Genomic DNA, 23904 nt, shown 5'->3' on the forward strand with positions numbered 1-23904 from the left:
TGGAATGATTCCCCATATCCATATTATTGGGTTACATTCCATTTTTGCCCCTAGCAACCCATTCAACCCTTTGATCACCTTGTCCCAATAGTCCACTATGACTCCACAATCCCATATCATGTGCCAGAATCCCGTCGGGCTTGTACCGCACCTCGGGCACTCATCCGTTAGGGTCCTTTTCATTGTGCTATGCATGATATGCATGATATTAAATTGGACCAATTGGAATCTGGTGTTCCGTGACACCTTCTGGTCTTGCTCCCATATTTTTATCCATTCCTTCTCCGGTATCTGGTATCCCATATCCACCTCCCACTTCCCCTTTGCCTTCAATTCCCCTCTGGGTTCCTCCTCCTGTAGACCCTTGTAGATGTCTGAGACTCTGCCCCCTCCCCCACGGTTGCTCTAGCAGTACCCACAACAGTGGGCTTGTTTCCGGCTCTTGCGAAATTCCATCCCATATTTCCGCCAGTCTCCTAACTACTACTCCATATGCCAGAAATAGTCCTTTGGCAATTCAAACTTCGCGCACCATTATAAGAATGTCAGCAGCTTCCCTCCCTCAAACAGATCTCCCACCACCTCACACCCCTTCTCCTAGAGTCTCTGTATCCCTGCCCTCCCTATCTCTTACAGCAGCTTCTGGTATACTCGGGTATACTCCCCAAGCTAGATGCCCTTTGTAGAGCCCCCCAGGTCCCTTCTTTCGAACACATTTCCCCCATCTCTCTCTGACTGCCTCGAACACGATTATAGTTCACTTATTCCCCATCGGGTTCCAATAACAGTTAAACCCCTCTACGATGTGGTGGTACTCACCCCCCCACCCCTGGCTGTCCCCACTCCAAGTCCGTTTGCAACTTCGCTGCTATGAAATATTTCTCATAGTCTGGTAGGCCCAGTCCGCCTTCCACCCTTGGTCCCCGTAATATCACTAAGGACACCCTCCTCCTCTTGTGTTCCATATTAGCTCTCCCACCCTACTGTCCAACATTTTTTTAAATATTTTTTTCACCACATATGGTATATTGGTGAAGAAGTAAAGCAATCTTGGGAGGATCACCATTTTACATAGTGCCACTCTTCCCATCAGGGAGAGAGGTAAGCCCTTCCAGAACTGGCCCTCCCTGTATTGTGCACAAAAGTTTCTTCAATTTCGTGGAATATCTGTATACCCAAATATTTGAATGACTCTGTCTCACATTTTATCCCCACCGCCGGTGAGTCCTCCGCCTGACATCCACGTAGCCCTCCTAAGGGGAACAACAGTGACTTATCCTCGTTGATTCGAAAGCCTGACATTTGCTGGAAATTATCCAGCAGCATTGGGAGATTCTCCCGTCGGTTATTTACATACAACAGTAGATCATCAGCATATAGTGATACTATATGCCTCACACCGCCTGCTTCAATCCCTGCTTCTATCATCTCCTGTTGTAAAAATCCCGCCAACGGCTCTAGGGCCAGAGCAAATGGTATCAGGGACGCCGCAAACCCCTGGCTTGTCCCCCTACTTAGTTCCCACTTCCCCAAGACCCAGTCGTTGGTTCTCACCATCGCTATTGGTTTGTTGTAAAGCAGGCCCAGCCATTTACAGGTGTTTTCCCCAAACCTGAACTCTTTCAGCACCCGGAATATCCACTTCCATTCCAGCCAATCAAACACCTTCATGGCATCAAAGGAGGCAATCGCCATGTCCTCCTTCTGAGATTTGATATGGTCCATCACGTGATGAAGACGACTGATATTACCTGACATATTCCTCCCGCCATTGAACCCACATTGGTCTGGGTGAACCAGTACCGGAGATACTTTCCCCATTCTGGCTGCCAGGATTTTCCCCAGGATCTTCCCGTCAATAATCAATAAGGAGATGGGATGGTACGACATGCAATCTAGTGGATCTTTCCCCTCTTTCAAGATTATTGTTATGATGGCCTCCGTCATGGACTCTGGGGGGTCCCCATTCTCGAAAGCAGAATTCTATAGGAAACCCATCACTACCAGGATGCTGTGCCCTTCTTCATGGAACGTACCGCCCATCGGATATCCCCCTCCTCTATCGGAGCCTCTGATTCTTCCCTCATGTCCAGCAACTCTTCCACGTCCTCTTCCACGTATTCCCCTTCACTTGTGTACAGTTCCCTATAAAATTCTGCGAACGCCCTTTTAATCCGGTCCTGGGTACCCACTATTTCCCCCGATTTGGTCCTAATCTGAGTTATAAACCGCCTTGGATTTTCCTTATTTATCAGCCAGGCCAACATCTTCCCTGCCTTGTATCCCTCTCCATGTTACCCGTCTAGTGTTGACAAAGTGTGTCAGGTCCGTTAGGGTCTTGTGGTAAAGCGTCAGGCTCTGGGCCTGTCTCTTCCCCACCAGATTCCCCCTCGCAGCCACCCTGTCCAGTTCCGCCACCTGCCCCTCTGTCCGTCGTAGTGTTTCCTGCAATCTCTTTCTCATCCCCATCGTCATTGAAAGGCAAACCCCCCTTATATTTGCCTTGAAGGCCTCCCAAAGCACCCCTACTGATGTCACCGACCCTGCATTTAACTCAAAGTAGCTTCAATCCCCTTACGTATCTTGTTTTTGAAGGCCCCATCTTCTAACGCATAAGCCACACCCGTGGTGGGGGTCCTCTATCCCTCCCCATCAGCTTAACCACAAGGGGGGGAGGGATCTAAGAGAGTGCGTCCCAAGTATTCTGGTTCTTCAAATTGCTGACAATGTTCCCTCCCTGTCAGTAGATAATACATGCGCGAGTACGACCCATGTGCACCCGAGTAATACGAGAACCCTCTCTCTTCACCATGTCTTTCTCTCCATATTTCCACCAGATCTAACTCCTCCATTACCTTGTGGAGTGACGCTGTCCTTTGTCTTTTACTGGATCCTGCTCCCCCCGTTCCATCCAGGTGTGTATCCAGAGGACAATTGAAATCCACCTGCCCCATGCAATCATTTCATCTCTGAACGCTCCAATCATATATAGCAGCAAGGGGAAGTATTCCTTATCATCAATATTCGGTGCATAAGAGTTCATTAAACATATTGAACGCTCTTCCCATTTCCCCACCATGACCACTGTCCTCCCTACCTCGTCTTTCAGCACCCTCCCCAACTGCAGTGGCACCCCTGCCACCACCCAGATCAATACCCCCCTTGCATGTGTTGAGTAAGACGTTCCCACCACCTATCTACCCCATCTTCTCCCCAATGCCACTAAGTCGGCCTTACCGAGGTGCGTCTCCTGTATCAGGGCCCCCTCTATCCCCTGTCCTTTTAGGAACTCACCTACTCTCTTTCTTTTGTCTCATCCCCAGTCCCCGGACATTCCATGTTCCGATTTTCAAACCTATGATCGCCACCATTGTTATCGGTTAAGTTTCATATCCTGTCCCCCTCCCTCCAGGGTCCCTTCCCCTCAGGGTCCTCCTTCTACCCCCACTCATCCTCCTTCTGGCAATTCCACCATCCTTTTTATGCTGGCGTTCCTCCCTCTCGATCCCATTTCCGGTCTCCTACATCTCAGTGTTCGGTCTCTCCTCAGTTTCCATGCTCCCTTCCTGCCCCTTACCTGTACCCCGGACATTAACCATCCCCAACTTGGTCCCCCCCCAATGCCTCCCCAAGTCCCCACCAACCTCACCCTCCTTCCTCTTCCCTCCTCCCTCTCCACCTCCCCCTTACCCCTATGAATCCTCCCCAAGCTGTATCCCTTGCGTGTCCCCTCTCTGGGTTCCACCCCCCCTCCTGACCCCAATGTACTAGACCCTTTGACTGGCATATCCCCACCTCTTCCCCTCTCCTTGTGGGTTAGCAGCCAGTGACGTCATCTAGGGGGGGTCCACGTTGCCCCCGCCCACCTGTTCCAGATCCCCCCTCCTCCTTACCCCACAATTAATCTAATATTCTACATCCGCCTTAAATCCCCAACTTGCAGCCATGGCTACCCTCCAGCTCTTGTTCAAGTTTGCGCCCCTGACCCTATCTCTTGCCCCAATATTCTCCCCCTCATCCATAATTCCCCAGCATGTAACCAAGGCCAGCTCTAGACCCCTTTTTTCAGTCCCCAGCTTGAGGTTGTGCTCCTCCCGGCCTTCTCTGTTTGTGGCTCTCCTCCGTCTGATGAAGCCTCTATCCAGTCCCACACCTCCCTCAGGGACATAAACAGCCTCAACTTCCCTCCTGATATGACTTTCATTTTAGCCGGGAAAAACATCATGTATTTTATGTTCAGTTCTCGAAGTCGCCACCGTACTGCATCATACGTCTTTCTCTGGCGCTGCACCTCCAAAGTGAAGTCCGGGAAGATGCATAGTCTCGTATTTCTACCTTCTGCGGGTCTCCTGTAGTATTGCGTCCCGATCTCTGAAATTCATGATCTTTGCCTCTATAACTCTTGGGGGGACATTCGGTGGCAGGGCTCTCTCCGGCACAATGTGAGCCCTCTCTACTGTGAACAATTTTGACAAGTCCCTTCATCCCTAGCACCTTCAGGATCACATTTTCCACAAATAATTCTGCACTGAGCCCTTCTTCCCTCTCTGTTACAGCGCCTAGAGCGACCTTATGCGTCAACCGCCCTCAACTCCAAGGTCCTGGTCGCCCCCACCAGGCCTGCCACTTGATTTTTGAGGTGCTGTATATCGTCCTCCACTGTGCTGACCCGTTGTTCCACTTCCGTGACTCGTTCACAGACCTTGCGTAGGTCTGCCATTACTAGGGATACATCCACCTCCACCTCCTTGATGCTCCCTTCCAGGGACGACCTAGTAGCCTGGATCGCCTCCATCAATGCATCCAGGATCACCCCACCTCCACCACCTGTCGCCCCTTCTTCCGTGGCCCGGGTCAGTCCCTCTTGTTTCTGCATTTTACCCTTTGTTTCTGCATACTTCATATTTTGTTGGACTTTGGCCATGCTTGTCCCGTTGAACACCAAGCCTATATTCGGGTTTATGCTGCTGCCAAACTTTGATTCACCAGGCGGTGTTCCCGCCTGTGTATTGTTGTCACCTCTTTATTACTGCTTGGTTCTCTCTATACGTCTCCTTAGTCTAGTACTTAGTGCATATATGGGAAGTCACCCCCCCCTGGCTCTCCAGGCTGGTCTAGTCCATCAATTCAGTTCCTCCAGTGTTGCCCTACCCGTGTCCTTGGTGGCCAGGTTGTCCCAGTTTCCCTTTCTCGTCTTAGTGTTTGTCTATGGCCCTAGTCGCCAACTTAATCTCACCCCTCCTCGCTCTGTCCAGTATCAGGGGGACAGGGCTTGATCCGGTATTATGGCCCAGAGATCCAGGGGGTAATATCTCCTCCCCTGGCCTCTCACCTCCTTGTATTCTCTGTGCCCGTCTGTCAGCTATCTCTGTGTCGCCTGATCCTTTCTCCGGATTCCGAGCCTGATCTCCACCCGTGGCTCTCCCACTTTCTCGTCCGGCCATATCACCCCTGACTTCTCTCCAGCCGTGCAGCGTCTTGCAGGATAGCTAATTCGGGTCCGCCGGCTCGTCCTCATTCCTCTCACCGGTTTTCAGTCTTCACCCCGCCTGCTGTCATGCCCATCTGATGTTCTGTACGGATGGACCTCCTCCCGTCCAGCAAGGGCTCCCAAAGTCTCGCCCGGCAGCCTCTCGGGTTGGTCCTCCACTGTCCGCGGCTTTGCAGGAGGGTCCTCCACTTCCCGGGGTATGCACTGAGCGGGCGCATCCCAGCAAGCTAATGCGGTCTCAGGAGCCGCACACCTCCGCCTTCACTTGCGCTGGGGCTCCCTCGCCCCCCGGCAGCCTCTCGGGTTGGTCCTCCACTGTCCGCGGCTTTGCAGGAGGGTCCTCCACTTCCCGGGGTATGCACTGAGCGGGCGCATCCCAGCAAGCTAATGCGGTCTCAGGAGCCGCACACCTCCGCCTTCACTTGCGCTGGGGCTCCCTCACCCCTCACTCGGCTTATCCCAGCAGGGCTTCCAGTGGGAGCCCGTTCACCCTCCCAGGCTGGTAATGTCGCGGCGGGCGCCCGCTGCGTCTTACTGGGCGGCCATCTTTTTTGCTCATTGCTGTTTTCCGCCGCTGGGCACGGTTCCAATCTTCAGGGGATTTATGCCTCGTTGCTGACCCTCTGGGCCTCTCCTCACAACACCAAGTCCTTCTCCACTATTTCCACTGGCCCTGGGTCACTTTTCAGGGTTTCAGTCATCAGATTTTAGCAGGATTTCGGCTGGTGGAGCGGGAGCCCCGTGGAACTATGTGCTCATACCTCCTCAGCAAGCTACTGTCATGATGCCTACCCCCGGGCATCCGGATCGAGTCCATCAGCCCCGGGAGGAGGCATCCAGATACTTATTAAAACCCCAACAGCCCCGGCTGGGGGCTGTTTGGATTCAGTCCTGGCGCCTTAGGCGCCAGGCTCATCATAGAAATCAGTCCTGGCGCCATGGGCGCCAGGCTCATAGACTTTACTTACCTTATGCAGACAATGCTGCAAATGAGTCCAAGCCAACATGAGGCCTGGATGGGACTATTTTATTACAGGGACTATTTTTCATCGGGGGTAGTTCTGGGGAACTTCTTACCTGGGACTACTTTGCAGGCTATTTAAACCACACCTGAACAGCAGCCCATGCTTCGTGTTATTCTGCATCCAGCAGCGTAACGCTCACCGTGTCTGCAAGTCAGCATCCAGTCTTCTGCCACGCCCGCCTCGAATCCGGAGCTCCTAGATAAAAGGAAAAGAAAGGAGAAGAGGTTAGATCACGGACATTATTTGATTCCTTACCTGATTCCGGACCCAACACAGCTCCGAGCCTGGAAAGGACATTATTTCAGCATGCGTCGCTTCGCCAGCAGCAACGCCACGTTATACTCACCAGTCCACAGCATCTTTCGACTCGGCGCTGCCTCCATCATTTTCTTCGTTGAAACCCAGCACCTGGGGGTAAAACAAAGGGAACAACAAGGTGAGCCGAGAAAACCGACAAAGACAATCTCTTGCCACCATAGGCTTACCTGCTTTACCACCGGAGGTATTATCCTTTAATTCGCCGCATCTTCTTATGCTGCACCTATAAAGGGAGAGAAAACAGCAAGTTAAACTCATGCAACTTTTACGGGACATTGTTTGGTAATACAGACTCTTACCTGAACGCCATCAGCTGCCTCCAGGCAATATTCTTTTGGACCCAGCTGCAACCTAACGAGGGAATGGAACAAGAGTGAACATCGGACATATTGAAGTCTTTGAACTTTATAGACACTGGAGTCAATATTCCTCCGGAACTCCTCCAGTACCTTCAAACCAGTGAAGTAACTGGTATCTAGGCGCCCCTGCATGCCATGCAGGATGGAGAGCTCATCATTTAAAAACATAAGGTGAGGTTACCAAGAGGGGATATCGGAGGTGATTAGTGGGGAGAACGAGAACAGTTGGGGGGCCATCACTAAAGTCCACGGGTGGCTAAATCCCTTTCTCCACTTGCAGGAGAATACTTCTATGAGTCCAGCAGACAAGATTAGGCGGGCCAGTCCAGACAGTCATCTCTGCACTACGCATCACGTTGGTGGAGACCGCAGCTGTCCGGGTCCGATAGACGCCCCTCTGGGAACCAGGTGAGCGTAACAGCTACGCCCTCCCGGATATATATGTTGAATAATAACGGGGGAACTACACAGGTTACTGGCAATGCATTGGACAAGAATGGACCTGCTTTAACCTGTTGAGAGTGATCAGTCAGAAGTGAAGTGAGCCATTGAATAGCTACATCAGATACGTGTGGCAGTAAAGATAATCTGGTTTTAAGGATTCCAAAGTCAACTGTTTCAAAGGCTGCCAACAAGTCAAGCATGACCAGCATGCCAAGGTCACCCTTGTCGGCAGTTTCAAGAAGATCGTCCCAAACGGCAAGTACAGCTGTCTCGGTACTGTAGCTTGATCTTAATCGGGACAGTCCAAAATATTATTGTTCTGTAAAAAGTCACAACCTTCTCCAGACTTTTAGCTGGCCACAAAAGGCCAGCAATGGGGCAATAATTAGGCATAATCTTACAGTTTAATGTAGATTTCTTTAATAATAATGGGGTAAGGTACAACTTTTTTAGTTCGACCAAAAAGTAACCTTGAGTTAGGGAGGCATTCACCAGGGTTTGAACAGGTATACTAAGAGCATGTGCATGCTCTTTGGCCAAATAGGCCAGAATCGTGTCATAAGTAAAATTAGTGGGTTTAAGATTGGAGATCAGTTTCTCCGTACTTTCATCAGTGACCATTGAAAAGGCAAACTTAGGCATAATATTTTGATGAACACAGGAAATATTTTCAGTGGTTACCTCTGTCAAAAAGGTCACTGCCTGGGATTCAATATTAAACTGATTGACTATTTTTTTCTAAGAAAAAGGTATTGAAATCATTGGCCATTTTCTGAGATGCTGGTAGACTAGTATTTGTACAGGCATGCTTAGAAAGATGTTTAATGGCCCTAAATAGGGCTTTGGGTCTGTTTTTGAAGGCATGACGATTTAGCCAGTAAAAGCTCTGCCTTAAAGGTCTTCAAAGCCAACTTAGCTTCAAAATGGTCTGTATCAGTTCTGTTCTTTAGCCATTTTTTTCAGCTTTTTAATATAGTCCCTTAAGGTTTTTCAATTTTTCATTAAACCATTGATTATTTCTTGTGCAAGCTGATTTGACCTTTTTTTTTTAGAGGAGCAATGATGTCGCAACGATCCTCCCTCATTTGAGGGATATGAACTATGGTAGTATTGTTATTCCAAAATCTGTGGGGAATTTCAATACATTGCATTCCCTTCCCCAACCCTAAAACCCATCTGTCTGAGATTTTTCCCAATTGTCTCTAATAAAGCATGGATGTCCAAACACTGCCCATTCTCGCCTTTCCTATTTTTTCCCATAGTAGGGACCTGAGTCTCTCAACAAACTATAGCTTGATTTCACCTGTGCCAAATAAAGGACTTTCTTTCTACCCTTCTGATTGGAAATTGCTCTCTCCATGAGTACTGCTGCTGAAGGGGGGAACTTGGATTGCTGTGCCTTCTGCTTTGAATGGAATGCTTGTCATTGTCAGTTGTCTTACATCCTCATTCGCGTGGGACACAAAAGTGTGTTTGACCTAAGAAGGACATATTCAGAAAGACACGCTGCCACTTGTATATGCCATAAGCCACATATAGCAGCAGCTAGATCGGCATCTACATAATTTCTTGGAATAAAAAGCAATATTTACTGCTGTATAGGTGAACAAAGATACAGAAAGTCTTTTAACAACTACTGCAATGAATGGGCTGCTTTCACAGCAGTGTAATCTTTTTTTGAGTGATTGCCGGCCTGCCTCCCTCCCCCATGGGCTACAAAGGAAATATGTATACCTGGGATTCCACAGGACTTGTGTTTGGCACAGGGCGTATACATTATGATGTGTATAAAAGTCCTAAAGGCAGAATGAGACCACTGTTTGGATGTAAATATACATTCTAAGGGCACTCAAATGGTTAATGCAACATGAGTGTTGCAACTGTTTCTTTACCCTCTGCTTCAGTCTTTGCTCCCCACCAGTTTGGACAGTATTGGTTCCCCTTGAGCGCTTACTTGTAGCAGGTCTCAGGTACCCGAGTACCTGAGTACCTCAGTTCAGTACTTTTTTTGAGTGATTGCCTGCCTGCCTCCCTCCCCCATGGGCCACAAAGGAAATATGTATACCTGGGATTCCCCAGGACTTGTGTTTGGCACAGGGCGTATACATTATGATGTGCATAAAAGTCCTAAAGGCAGAATGAGACCACTGTTTGGATGTAAATATACATTCTAAAGGCACTCAAATGGTTAATGCAACATGAGTGTTGCAACCGTTTCTTTACCCTCTGCTTCAGTCTTTGCTCCCCACCAGTTTGGACAGAATTGGTTCCCCTTGAGCGCTTACTTGTAGCAGGTCTCAGGTACCCGAGTACCCGAGTACCTCAGTTCTATACTTTTTTTGAGTGATTGCCTGCCTGCCTCCCTCCCCCATGGGCCACAAAGGAAATATGTATACCTGGGATTCCCCAGGACTTGTGTTTGGCACAGGACGTATACATTATGATGTGTATAAAAGTCCTAAAGGCAGAATGAGACCACTGTTTGGATGAAAATATACATTCTAAGGGCACTCAAATGGTTAATGAGTGTTGCAACCGTTTCTTTACCCTCTGCTTCAGTCTTTGCTCCCCACCAGTTTGGACAGAATTGGTTCCCCTTGAGCGCTTACTTGTAGAAGGTCTCAGGTACCCGACTACCCGAGTACCTCAGTTCTGTACATTGTCAGCATGAATTTTGGAACAACTCTTTTATCTCGTTGTTTGCATTCTTTGAAATGTATGTATGTATGGCTAACTAGCTTTCTTCTAAGAAACCTCTAATGCTGTCTCCTCTTGTGAGCACAAACATACTGCGTCTAGAGCCTGATGCTGCGTTTCTCTGTAGCACTTCTGCCTCATTCTAACAAGAACAGACAGCAGTCTCCATTATTCCTGGCCCAGCCAGAACTTTTTTCTCTGATATTTTGAGATACAGCTGGGGCTTAGTCAGCTTCTCAGTGCAGCATGGTATTTCAGAGATCAAACTGTCTGATAGATCACTGCACCGGATCGCAGGAGGTGAGGTCTAGTGATAGGCCACAACAGCAACCTTTGCCTCCCATTTGGCCAGGATACTTTATTATACCCACTGCAGAATCATGTAAACGTATTTTGAGGGCATCACAGCAAATTGCAGGACATGAGATTAGGCTAGAGATAATGCTGTACTATGAGCAGCTATCTGAGCATGGCAGTGCCAATACATATTCTGTGATAGGCCTGAGTAACCATCCGCAGTAGCTTTGATGAATTCCCCTGTCTGTCGCTGGAGGTCCTGGATATGATATGATAAGTCATTTATAACGCGCCTTTACACAAGTGTTTGGAGTGATCAAAGAGGCTTGGTGCCACCCTTTGCCTGATGTTGAGCCCCAAGGCAGCATATGGACTATCTCCTGGACCACCACACCATACAATAGTTCTGTGGCAGAGGGCTGTCAGCTGGTGTTGACCCATGATGCGCCTGCTCCTATAAATGATACACCAGCGTGTATTGCGTAGCTCTGTTTGGGAGCACAGTATGTCGCTACCATGTGTTGTGGTCATCCGGGTAGAAAGAGGGAAAGCACTAACCTCACTGTGGCTGTAGTTTTGAACTATTCCAACTTGGAAGGGTGTAGAGCAGTGTCGATTCTGCAGCTGTCCTGTGGCATCAGCCCTGGCAAGTATCAATGTCAAAATGCTGGGACGGTTGAGGAAAACAACGCTGGCTGACTTCCAATGGCGATTTCCATGTCTTCAGCAGTATGATCCTCTTCGTAGGGCTATTGGCTCAAAGATCTGTTGAATGGCTGCAGAGTCCTCCTTTTTCCCAGGATTCAAGCTGGAGTCACCCCTGAGCTCACCAATGGTAAGGATCTTCAACATTCAAACCAGCAGGGGCTGTCCAATCCTGGACTGCCTCTGGCCAACGCATCCTCCCAGCAGCAGGCAAACCTTGGCATGGATATGGACTGGGTCTAGACAGTCCGATCCCCACATCTGGCCACAAACACATGCCACACCTTTGCCTGGTGAAGCTGGAGCTTTACCCAGGAAAGGGCTTACCATATATGGTAAACCCAACCCTGTGAGGGCAGAAAAAAATCCAAACATCGAGAAGGTGAAAGGACATGCAGAAATCTTGTGGCACAGCCTTTTTAGAGTACACAGTGATCTATTTGGCGTTAAGCAGTAAAATGAAAATGGTAGAAAAGTATTTGCTGCCACCAGCTAATCCTGGACACATCATGTTAATAACGTGAAAGTTATAAAAAACTAAGTTATAGGGACACAAAGGGACAGCACTTCTCATTAAGGTGATGTGTGCAGGGAAAAATAAACAAAGAATTTTACAGTGGATGTTAGGAAATATGTTTTGTTTGCACCTTACCCCCCATAGATTTCTATGAAACCCCTTTCTTTTGCTTATTTTGAACCCTGTCTTGACTTTTTGAAGGCTAGTAAAGCCTTCTACTTTACTTCCCTTGGCTGGTTTGCTCATTCTTATGGGGAAACTGACTAGTCCCTAAGACTGTCAGTACTGAGAGACTATGGGCCTCGTTACAAGTTGAGCAGTGTGGGTTAAATGCAGAAGTATTACCGTATACTGCCACGCCCAACTATGATGCAGGCAGAAACTTGGTGAATTCACCTGCAGCTATGAGCTGGAGGTAAACCTGCCCACGTCTGGCCATTTTCGGCAGAATTATCATGGCAGAATTACTGCCCCAGTAATTCCGCTGAAAATGCCCCCATTGAGTCAAAAATGGCCCCATTGAGTCATATGGACTCAAAGAAAATGGGGACTTACACTGCCTCCTCCACTTATAATCTGGCGGTAACACCGCCAGACCAAGTGGCGGTAACGGTAATAAAGTTTGGTGGCGTAATGAGGCTCTGTTTATCTTTTTATGGATGCTTGTATTTTTACAATTGCATACATCACCTTAAAGTGAAGTGCAGTTAAGATCCTTTGTATCCTTATAACTGTTTATATAGTGGCTTTTTGGTTACTTTGACAATTTACCTAAGACAAGCTGGAGGCAGCTGTGTGATTTTTCCCATTTTTGTTTGTTTTTGTTGTGCACTTTTGCATTTACCGCAAATGGCTACTAAACCTGGCTAGCACCCTAAGATGGCTGATCCACAATATATTTGCTTGTTCGTTATATGGAAACCCCATTCCCGGGGAAAGCTATGGCATTCGCGGGCAAGGAGGCTTTGTGTGTGTGAGCCAGAAGAGGGGAATTGAACTGTCTGGTCCAAGTGCACAACCTCTGTCGCCTGATGTTAGGCAACGTTTGTATGCAGTACCCTCTGGGACGACTACACACAACTATGACTACAGGTGTAAGCAAACCAACCTTTGGTATAAGTCTGTACTATACAGTTATGGTAGCGTGTTGAGCAGCCAGGCTTATCACAAGAGGGGAATGTGAGCAGTAATAATCTTACACAGAGGTCTACAATCACAGGTGTTCAAATAAACCATTACACTCAAGATTTCTTTGATAAATACTTATTAATTTATGTATATGTCAGTTATAAAACATTCATAAGAAGGAGGCAATTATATAACACACAAATATACTTCACTACTATTTCAGAATACTTTTCAAGAGGAGTAAAAGGCAAAGGTTATTAGAACATGAAAGGTTACAATTATTCTTAGACAGTGTAGATATTTTGAGTTCACCAGAAGATTCAATTCAAAAGGCTAGGCTAAAGTCTTGGATAGGATGAAGCGGTTCTGGTAGTTAAACAGAAAAGTCTCTGCACAAGTTCTTAGCAGTAGTTTGTAGAAAGAAGAATCATATGTTGGGTCACAAGCTGATTAGGCCTGTGAGTTGCAAAAGTTCCAAGCACTTTTGCAGTGAGAGGTAATTACTCTTAGTCTTGTTTTACAGTACCTTACAATGAAGAAAAAGAGGCAGCTGATGACTTCTGTTCCTGGCAGTTCCTGCAGATCTCACTGTTCCTGGGCCTCAATCGTGGGGACAAGAGGGAGGACGTTGGGGGACTCCTCACTGCACTTGGACAGTCAAAAGCGTGCAACTGGCAACCTTCAATTCCGGTGGCTGTATGTAACGCACAGAAGCTGGTGTCCCTCTCCCTGGTTATACGGTTTCCTGCGAATGCTGACAAAAATGTCCAGAGGACGTGTTTATTTTACAAAAATAGTTTCAAAACGTATTTATTTACCATGATACAAAATTTCAAAAAAGTGGATTATTCACATATTATTATACACTTCATAGTTATATTGCATAGCAGGGACACATAAGACTACCTAAAAAGCTGTAAAAGTCATACCAATAATTGTCATTCACAGTGAAACATTCATACCTTAATCTACACTCAGTGTCAATCATACAGATACTAAAATGCATACCAACACAGTAAAACATGAATTGGTGGGACATACAACTTGTCACCATGAACAAGCTTATTGTTTTTGTATTAGAAAACGCAATAGAATTACTCCATTTGATCTATCGCAGAGGTGGATATAAACACAATAATTCAAAAGGATCACATCCCCTTTTAGGTTTCTCAACCGGTTTTGACGTGAAAGACTGATTTAGTCAACGTCTTCATCAGGAGAATAAATGAAGTTTGCTTGTCTATGTAGTCCACTGCTTACAAGGTGTTACGCTCACCTGGTATCTGCGGAGGTGTTGGGGCTCGGTTGCAGCCCTCCCGGGGGTGAGGTCGCTCAGTTCCGACTTCGCCCTCTACGCTTATGTGGTGACTGGTAGTAATAGGTGATGCTGCTTGGGACTGCTCCTGCGTGGAGAATAGGGGACATGAGTATGCCAGCTTGTGCGCCTGATCCCCTTCCAGACCCCTTCTCCCAAACTGTGTTACCTGTGGGTTGCGCTATCCCTGGAAAGCTCACCTGTTGATTAGTTTTGGGGAGCACTCCGTCCTACTGCTTCTGGCAGGGGCGCTTGTATGAACTGGACCGAGTTCCTTAACTGGTCCCTTGCACGTGGTAGTCCAGTCCTGCTATGACTAAGCCACTGTACTTCAGGTAAATGTTCCTGTTTGCCTTTGTCTTTCCTCGTCTGTTTTTGTTGTATTGTAAAGTTTGTTGTCTTGTATTGCTGTCCGTTCCACTTTTGATGTTTGCTCTTTTGCTTTGTTCCCTTGCAGGTGATGTTGCCGGCCCGGCAGAAGCTGCGAAGCTCGAGGCGGTAGCCGGAGGGAATGAGGAACGAAGCTGCAGCGGTACAGTAGCTGGTAAATTGTTAACTAGGGAGCGTGCAGGGTTCAAATGCCGTCTTTCTTCTTCTTCACAGGGTCTGAGTTCGCGGATGCAGAGTGCGGTGCTGCGGCGTTGGGATCAAGATCACTGGATATCAGGAGATGAGTCTACAGATGAAGCGATGAAGCACCAGTTTCCTGGAGATGAGTATGCAGGAGAATGCCTGGTTTCAAAGGTAAGTAAACTGGTCCAAGCGGCGGTGAGCGTCACGTTGCACACGAGTGCACAGTAACGCGAAGTACCGGCCTTAAGGATGGAGCAGCTTATATAGCTGAGCTTCTGAAGCCACGCCCACCAGGTTCAGCCTGCCTGCCACACCCTGCCACCCCCGATGAGTCAGCACATGAAGACCAGGCCTAGGGAGCCACACCCGATGAGTCAGCACCTGAGGATGTTCTCTGGAATAAAGGCTTTCAGCTCCTGGAAAGTTCTTGTAAAATAAAAGCACTCCTGCACTGAAATAAAGTGTTCCTGCTCACATCTCTATATGAGCCTGGCGCCTAAGGCGCCAGGACTGAGCCTAGCCAGGGCCCCTGTGTTTATGGGTCCCAAAGGGACGTACGTGAGTCAAGTGATCCATTGCCCCCATCACTAGATGGTGTGATTTTTGTGTTCTGGGGCCTGTGGCCATGACAGCACTCCCCCTCAAGGCACCTCTCATGGGTGGTTTCCCCCCTGGCCCTGGTTTAGTGGGGTTATTTCGGTGGAAGTGCCTGATTAATCGTGGAGCATGGACATGCTCACGGGGTTCCCAGGTCCGATCTTGGGGTCCAAAACCTTTCCAGTCTATAAGGTAGAATAACTTGGACCGGACCATCTTAGAGTCTAGGATCCTTTTAACTTCGTATTCTGGTTCTCCTTCAACTATTTCGGGGGTCCGGTGGAGTATCGATCCGTGTACCTGGCCTCAATGGTTTTAGGAGGGAGACATGAAACACTTGGTGGATCCGCATGTGGGCCGGTAATTGTAATTTCATGGCCGCAGGGTTGATCACAGCCTTGATAGTGTAAGGTCCCAGATATCTGGGACGAACGCACATGTTCCTTTCATGCTCTGCTGCTTCTTTAAAAACCTGGGTGATGGTTTTGTGTAAGGTCGCTACTGCGGGCATTTCTAATGATTCGAGTGGGTCGAAAACGGATGTCCATGGATGTCGACCGTTCACTATGTAGAATGGGCTTTGTCCCGTACCGGTGTGAATAGAGTTGTTATATGCGTATTCTGCTAACCAAAGTATGTTCTTTCAGGTATCCTTGGTTTGTTGCACCATACACCTTATGTATTGCTCAAGGGTCTGGTTAGTCAGTTCGGTCTGGCCGTCAGTTTGGGGGTGATGGCTTGTAGATAACCGAAGGTCGATTTTGGCAATTTTACAACACCTTTTCCAGAATGCAGAGACAAACTGAGTTCCTCGGTCTGATATCAATATTGATCGGAACCCGTGTAGCTGGACAATCTGTTCCAAAAACACAGTAGCCAGAGTAGAAACAGTTGGGAGACTTTTCAGGGGAATAAAGTGGGCCATTTTGGAAAACAGATCTACGACGACTAAGATGGTATTGTATCCGTTACAGGAGGGAAGGTCTGTAATAAAATCTATTGATAGCGTATGCCAAGGTGCTGGGGGTACTTCTAAAGGACGTTGCGCACCTGCAGGACTTTGTTTTTGGGACTTGTGTTGTGTACAGGTGCCACAGGTTGCGATGAGCTGGACAATGTCCTTTCGCCAAGTTGGCCACCAGCAATTTTTCTTTATTTTAGCTTGGGTTTTGGCTATTCCCGGATGCCCTTCTACTAATAAATCGTGATAGTTTGCGATTATTTGATTCTGTAATTTCTTATCCTGGATGTACAATCGTCCTTGGTAGTATGGTAGGTTGTCCGCGATCGTATGCCCGTCTCCCTTCCCTAGCCATTCCTGTTGCGCTGGTGGACTCATCAAGTGTTGCAGGGCAGATTTTAAGTTGTCTAGAGTGGTGGTTGCGGCAATCATGCCTTGGATTCGTCCTTCAGGGATGATGGCCACGGGATCTGGTGTAGTGAATGCCTCTTCCCCCTCACTTATGCGAGACAGGGTGTCCGCTTTTCCATTGCGTACTCCGAGTCTATAGGTGATGACAAAGTCGTATTCCGCAAAGAAGACAGCCCAGCGGAGTTAGCGTGATGATTGCGCTTTAGCGGTCTTCAGATATTGTAGATTGCGATGATCCGTGACGACGGTGACTCTATGTCTAGATCCAAGAAGATAATGTCTCCAGGCTTTGAACGCTGCCTTAATTGATAGCAGTTCTTTATCAGTGATTGCATAATTAAATTCCGGGGCTGAAAACTTGCGAGACCAGAATGCCACGGGATGCAACTGACCTGTTTCGGGGTCTCGTTGTGACAGAACTGCTCCCATTGCTATGTTGGAAGCATCAGTTTCGACCACGTATGGTAGTTCTGGTCGAGGATGCCGTAGAATTGGTGCTGTGGTAAATGCTTGTTTTAGCTCCTGGAAGGCTTTCTCTGCCTCTGCAGACCAATTAAATTGTTTATTTTTCCGTAGTAAAGAGGAGATTGGGTGGACGTTCTGGGAGAACCTGGGAATGAACCGGCGATAAAAGTTGGCGAACCCGAGTACACTCTGTACTCCCTTTATGGATGTCAGTTAGGGCCAGTTAAGGATAGCATCTACCTTGCGCTTGTCCATGCATACGCCCTATGGTGTGAGAATAAAGCAGAGGAATTCTACCTCTCTCACATGAAAGAAGCATTTCTCCAATTTGGCATATAGCCGGTGTTGCCGCATTTTCTCCAAAACTGCCCGGACATGGTTGACGTGGTCCTCCTTGGTGGTCGAATAGATAAGAATGTCATCAATATAGACAAGAGTGCAGACGTCCAACAGTTCGCGGAGCATGTCATTCATGAAAAATTGGAACGCCGCCGGGGCATTACATAGACCAAAGGGCATAACCTGATATTCATAAAGGCCATATTTCGTGCGAAAGGCCGTCTTCCACTTGTCTCCTTTTTTACTCTTACTAGATGGTAGGCCTCTCGTAAGTCTAGTTTTGTATATATCTGAGTGTTTTTGACTTGATCCAAGAGCACTGGGATAACGGCTACCATTTTTTTACCGTGATCTGGTTAAGTGCTCTGTAGTCAATGCAAGCTCTCAGGTCTCCCTCCTTTTTAGGCACAAAAAAGAGGGGTGAGGATGCAGGGGACTTGGACGAACGAATGAAGCCATTTGCCAGATACTGATTGAGGTAGGTTTTTAGATGCTGGTTTTCCTGTTCTGTTAGGGTGTAAAACCGGCTGCAGGGAACTTGAGCTCCAGGTACCAGACCAATTTGGCAGTCATACGGTCTGTGCGGAGGTAGGGTGTTTGCTTGCTCTTTTTGAAAGACATCTTGGTAATCCAGGTATTCAGGTGGCAGTTAACTGGTGAGGCCCAGTATGGTTTATGTCTTCGACGAAACTGGGTTGGTAAGACCTTTTCATGAGAATCCCTTACTATAACAGGTGTCGGCACAGTCTTGGGGAAAGGTCAGAACTCGTTTACGCTAGTCAATCCTGGGATTGTGGGTCTCCAGCCAGGGCATTCCCAATATCATTTGGAATTGGGGAGCGCCGATGAGATCGAAGGTGATGTCCTCTTGGTCACCGTCCTGACACAGAGCGTGACCTTCTCGGTGTAATGCGTCACTGGGCTGGATGATAGCTGAGATCCATCAACTGCTGTGACGTTTTCCGAAACCTGCTTCTGTCGGAGAGGAAGGCCTATCTGGGTAGCCAGATCTTGGTCCATGTAATTTCCCACAGCCCCACTGTCAATGTATGCCTCCAGGGCATGTATTTTTGATGGTTGCTTGTGGTTTACCAGGAGCACAGGGATGACTAGATGTGAGGTCTGTATAGGTTCCTTTTCCCCGCTCGACAAGTGGACCCCTATGCTTGCCGGGCGTTGGAGTTTCCCCGAGTCCTTTTCTTCTTCACCCTTGTCAGTTGCTCCAACTTCTTTCCTGGGTGGTTTCACCGGGCATTCTCGGACATAGTGACCTGCCTTACCATAGTACAAACAAAGCTGCTGCTGTCTCCTTTTCTCCCTTTCTGCCTTGGTGAATGGGCTCCGCAAGCCTCCGATTTGCATTGGCTCGGACTGATCGTGTGATTTGGTTTGATTCTCACGGGGTCGCACGTAGACTGACCGCCCCTCGGGCCTTGGCCCGATCCATCTTCCGATACTGCAATCCGTGATCGAGCTGCACTGTCAGGTCGATGTAATTAGCACATCTTTCCGGGGGATTTACTTGGTGAATTCACCCGCAGCTATGAGCTGGAGGTAAACGTCCTTAAGTTCCCCTTAGAAGCCTTGCTAAAAGAGCATAGTTCTTTTCTCCTCCGGCCAGTTAGTTTGTGCTATCAGACGATCGAAGGAAGTGATATAAGTTAGTAAGTCTTGATTACCCTGCCGTAGCGATAACAGTTCATTGTCCAGAGCCCGCCCTTCAGTATGACATGCAAATAGTTTCTCCATTTCACGCTGGAAACCTCCGAAGTCTCGAAGCAAAGGATCTTCCTGGTTTACCAAGGGTATTGACCAGTCCGCTGCACTACCTCCCAAATATGAGAGTACAAATGCCACTCTTGCTTGATCGTTTGGGAATGCCCCAGGTCTGCACAAGAAATGTAGGCGACATTGATTCATAAAGATGGCATACTTATTCGGATCGCCTGTGAAGCGTTCTGGTGGGGCCAGGGAAACCCCCCCTGAAAGAACCACCTGTACTGGCGTGGGCTCTGGAGGCGCGGCAGGAGGGGCATACCCCGGCAGTGCGACCTGGCCTGCCTGTGTCTGGAGCATGTGCCTTGCTAGTTCATCTGTACGCTCCCGGTTCACAATTAGTTCCCTCCTTAGGGCATTGGTTTCCTGTCTTGAGGCATGAACTTCAGCCCGTAACTCTCCCAGTAATCAGGCCAACTGGTCAGTTTCAGAAGTTTCCATAACGCCCAGGCAGAGATTCAAAGAGGCTTTGCGTTCTGTTACGCTCACCTGGTCTCTGCGGAGGCATTTGGGAATGGTTGCAACCCTCCCGGGCTGAGGTTGCTCGGGTCTGACTTTGCCCTCTGTGTTTATGTGGTGACTGGTGGTAATAGGTGATGCTGCTCAGGACTGCTCCTGCGTGGAGAATAGGGGGGCGTGAGTATGCCAGCTGTGCGCCTGATCTCCTTCCAGACCCCTTCTCCCAAACCGTGGCACCCGTGGCATGCGCTGTCCCTGGAAAGCTCACCTGTTGATTAGTTTTGGCGAGCACTCCGTCCTGTTGCTTCGGACAGGGGCACTTGTATGATCTGGACCAAGTTCCTTCACTGGTCCCTTGCACGTGGTAGTCCAGTCCTGCTGCGACTAAGCCACTATACTTCAGGTAAGTGTTCCTGTTTGCCTTTGTCTTTCCACGTCTGTTTTTGTTGTATTGTAAAGTTTGTTGTCTTGTATTGCTGTCCGTTCTACTTTTTGCTGTTTGCTCTTTTGCTTTCTTCCCTTGCAGGTGATGTTGCCAGCCCGGCAGAAGCTGCAGAGCTCGAGGCGGCAGCCGGAGGGAATGAGGAACAAAGCTTGTCTTTCTTCTTCTTCACAGGGTCTGAGTTCGTGGATGCGGAGTGTGGTGCTGCGGCATCGGGATCAATATCACTGGATGTCAGGAGATGAGTCTGTAGATGAAGCGATGAAGCACCGGTTTCCTGGAGGTGAGTATACAGGAGAACGCCTGGTTTCAAAGTTAAGTAAACTGGTCTAAGCGGCGGTGAGTGTCACGTTGCACGCGAGTGCACAGTAACGCGAAGCACCAGCCTTAAGGATGGACCAGTTTATATAGCTTAGCTTCTGAAGCCACGCCCACCAGGTTCAGCCTGCCACACCCTGCCACACCCGATGAGTCAGCACATGAAGACCAGGCCTAGGGAGCCACACCCGATGAGTCAGCACATGAGGATGTTCTCTGGAATAAAGGCTTTCAGCTCCTGGAAAGTTCTTGTAAAATAAAAGCACTCCTGCACTGAAATAAAGTAAAAGCACTCCTGCACTGAAATAAAGTGTTCCTGCTCTCATCCCTATATGAGCCTGGCGCCAAAGGCGCCAGGACTGAGTCCAGCCAGGGCCCCTGTGTTTGTGGGTCCAAAAGGGACATAAGTGAGTCAAGTGACCCATTGCCCCCATCACTAGATGGTGTGGTTTTTGTGTTCTGGGGCATGTGGCCATGACAGCTTCCCAGTTAAATTTGGAACACTGAGACGCGAATGGTTGGCATTTGCCGACGATATCTTATTCGATAAAACTACCTACGCTTACAAGCCAAATTGTACGCCTTTTCTCAATATGCACAAAAACTAAACCTTCACTCAAATGCCATGAAATCCAAGATTGTAGTCTTTAATAATAGGAAAAAGAAAATTTGTAGATTTCAATGGTCAATTAACGACATTATTGAGCGTATTCCATCACTCCAGGATATTTGGGCTACAATCTTTGTGATACCTCCTCTAGACTCTTGTGGAAAACAATGCTCAATCAAAAAATTAGCCCTCTCATCGCCCAGATGAAGGTGATATTTAAGAAGCTTTGTAAATATTTGTTACTTCCAGTACTCAACTTTAATAATCTAAAGGTTGAACCCATTATCCTTTTCGGATCGACATGTGTCTCACAAATATTTATAGCACTCTCAACCATATTCAAGGAAACATTTGGAAGAAGACATTAAATCTAGCAAACTCTATTGCTAACTTGATCCTTAGACATGAGCTGAGGATTTCCTCTTTGTCTGCTAGGTATTCATGGAGGATTCTCTCAAACTCCTCCAAAATGCTTCTACAACCTGCAACTTCGCTGTATAGAGACCTTGCACAAATGATACAAGATCAATACCCAGAATCCATGGTCCGTTTTACCACTACAATGAGTTTATTACTTGATAAAATTGATACAAATTCCGATGATCTGTGTTCACGGCTTGTTTATGTGAAGCATAAACTATTTGACTTCGATTGGCGTGATACAATTGACTCAATTAGAACCTATAAGAGCTATCAAGAATACTCCTGCTTCTTGGCAAACAGAACTCCAAGAATGGTATACTTACAACTTTTTCCTTGTCAAAAGGCACGCAACCTATATTTAAGGTTCAGATTAAACCAATACCACACACTTGAAAGAACCAAATATTGGAATGCGACTAATCAAGATGTTTTTTTTAGATCTATAATATAAAGAGAGACTCCACCTTTGAACCTTTTCATCTTGGTGATAATATGAATTCTTGAGAATTGCTTTGGATCAGATTAATGTGGGGTAATAATCAGCCTCCAATTCTCGCTCTAACTCATTTCTTGGAACTAATAAATTCAGAATGAAATGCAAAAAATTCCTCCTTGAATATGCTGGACGAATAAATATGAAATGTCTAAGAAAAACAAATCCCGCAGTGAAAAAGACTTTGGTCTTTATGATATGGCTTTCTAAGAGCATCAAAGTGATCATGGTCATTAGGTTCTGATTCCTTATTTTAATTGCTATTGCTACTGATATTGTTATTGTTATCGTTATGATTATTTTGAGTTTATTATAGTCTTTCATTCACTCTATGTTATCTAACTTGACTGATGCATATTATTTTAGGATGAATTACTTAGATTCTATTTTTTGAATATTTTAAATACGAATGTTAATCTGTATTTTCCTTTTATAAATTTAATGTGATCATTGTATATTTTAACTTTGCAAGAAATGTCTTAAGAAAATGCGATGATGATGATCTATAATGTCCACTTTTTGTAAAGGTTTGTTTTCCAAACCAAATACAAATAAAAAAATATATGTATGATTCTGTGAGTATGTGTGCCTTTGTGTTTGTGAATGTGACTGACTGTGTGTGAAAAAGTGATGGGTGCATGTGTTTGGCAAAGGAGGAGGGGCAAAAACAGCATCATGGAATGGATGTACATATATTGTGGCTGCACAAACATGAAAGTGATTTACATTGACAATCCTTGCAAATATTGTGGGCCCGTCATAAAAGTTATTTACAGTGAAAATGTTGCTATATTATATGGTTGCAACATCAGTAACATGATTGACAGTGGAAATGGCGCATATATTGTGAGTAGAGAATCATGAAAGTTGAGGGATGTTTTTGCACAACCCACTTGCGTAATCGTCTAACCTTATGGTGGAACAGTTTGTCTCCCTAAAGGAAAGACCAGACTATCCAACGGTTGCTTCAGCAGAGCAGTCAAGGTTAACTTTAGGAGGGAGGATGGGGGGCGGCAGAGAGGTATGATTACTCCCAAACAGGCACCACAAATAAATACACCACACTGGTATTCTGAAAATAGATACACTTTATTATAAGGTCACACAAATAAAATATTTATGTTGGGAAAAATAAGTAATCAGGTTACACAGAACACATATCCTCTCACCCTGGTTTTTCAACCTCTACCCGGGTCATTTGGCCCACCTTATCTCTACCTTCTCCTCTAACTTTCAGTGTTATGCGGATGACACTCGGCTTAGCTTCAAGCTCCCCTCAGCCTCCTCTCCTATCTCGCTCATTCATATCTGCCTATCAGCGATTCAGGTTTGATGAGCCTCCAACAATCTCTGCCTTAATGCCAGTATGACAGAGATCCTTCTCATTGGGACCCCTGCTCCTGCTTTCCCTCTCACTTTGGCCGTCCGCCTTGGGCCCTCTTCCTTCACCTTCCTATGAGGCAAAAAACCTTGGTGTCATCTTTGACTCCACTCTCTCTTTCTCCCCACACATCTCGGACGTCGCCAAGAAGTCCCACTACTAGCTGCACCTCCTCAAAGGGACTCTTCCCTTTCTCACTTTCCCCCAGAAGCTCACTGTCTCCAGAACCCTGGTTCTCGCTAGGCTGGACTACTGCAGCAGCCTCTTTTTCAATCTTTGTCTTTCTCTACTCTCTGCCCTCTGCAACTAATCCAGAACAGGATTGCGAGACTTATCCTTGGCCTCAAGCGCAGAGACCAT

General features: G+C 47.2%; 1 protein-coding gene across 2 annotated transcripts in view; it reads left to right on the top strand.

The window, feature by feature from the left end:
- UNC13D (unc-13 homolog D) overlaps positions 1–23904 on the top strand; it is a 2023528-nt gene that overhangs the window by 619133 nt on the left and 1380491 nt on the right. The window lies entirely within an intron of this gene.

Source organism: Ambystoma mexicanum, chromosome 3q (assembly GCF_040938575.1).
Source record: "Ambystoma mexicanum isolate Mex_15411 chromosome 3q, UKY_AmexF1_1, whole genome shotgun sequence".
In the NCBI taxonomy this organism is placed as follows: Eukaryota; Metazoa; Chordata; class Amphibia; order Caudata; family Ambystomatidae; genus Ambystoma; species Ambystoma mexicanum.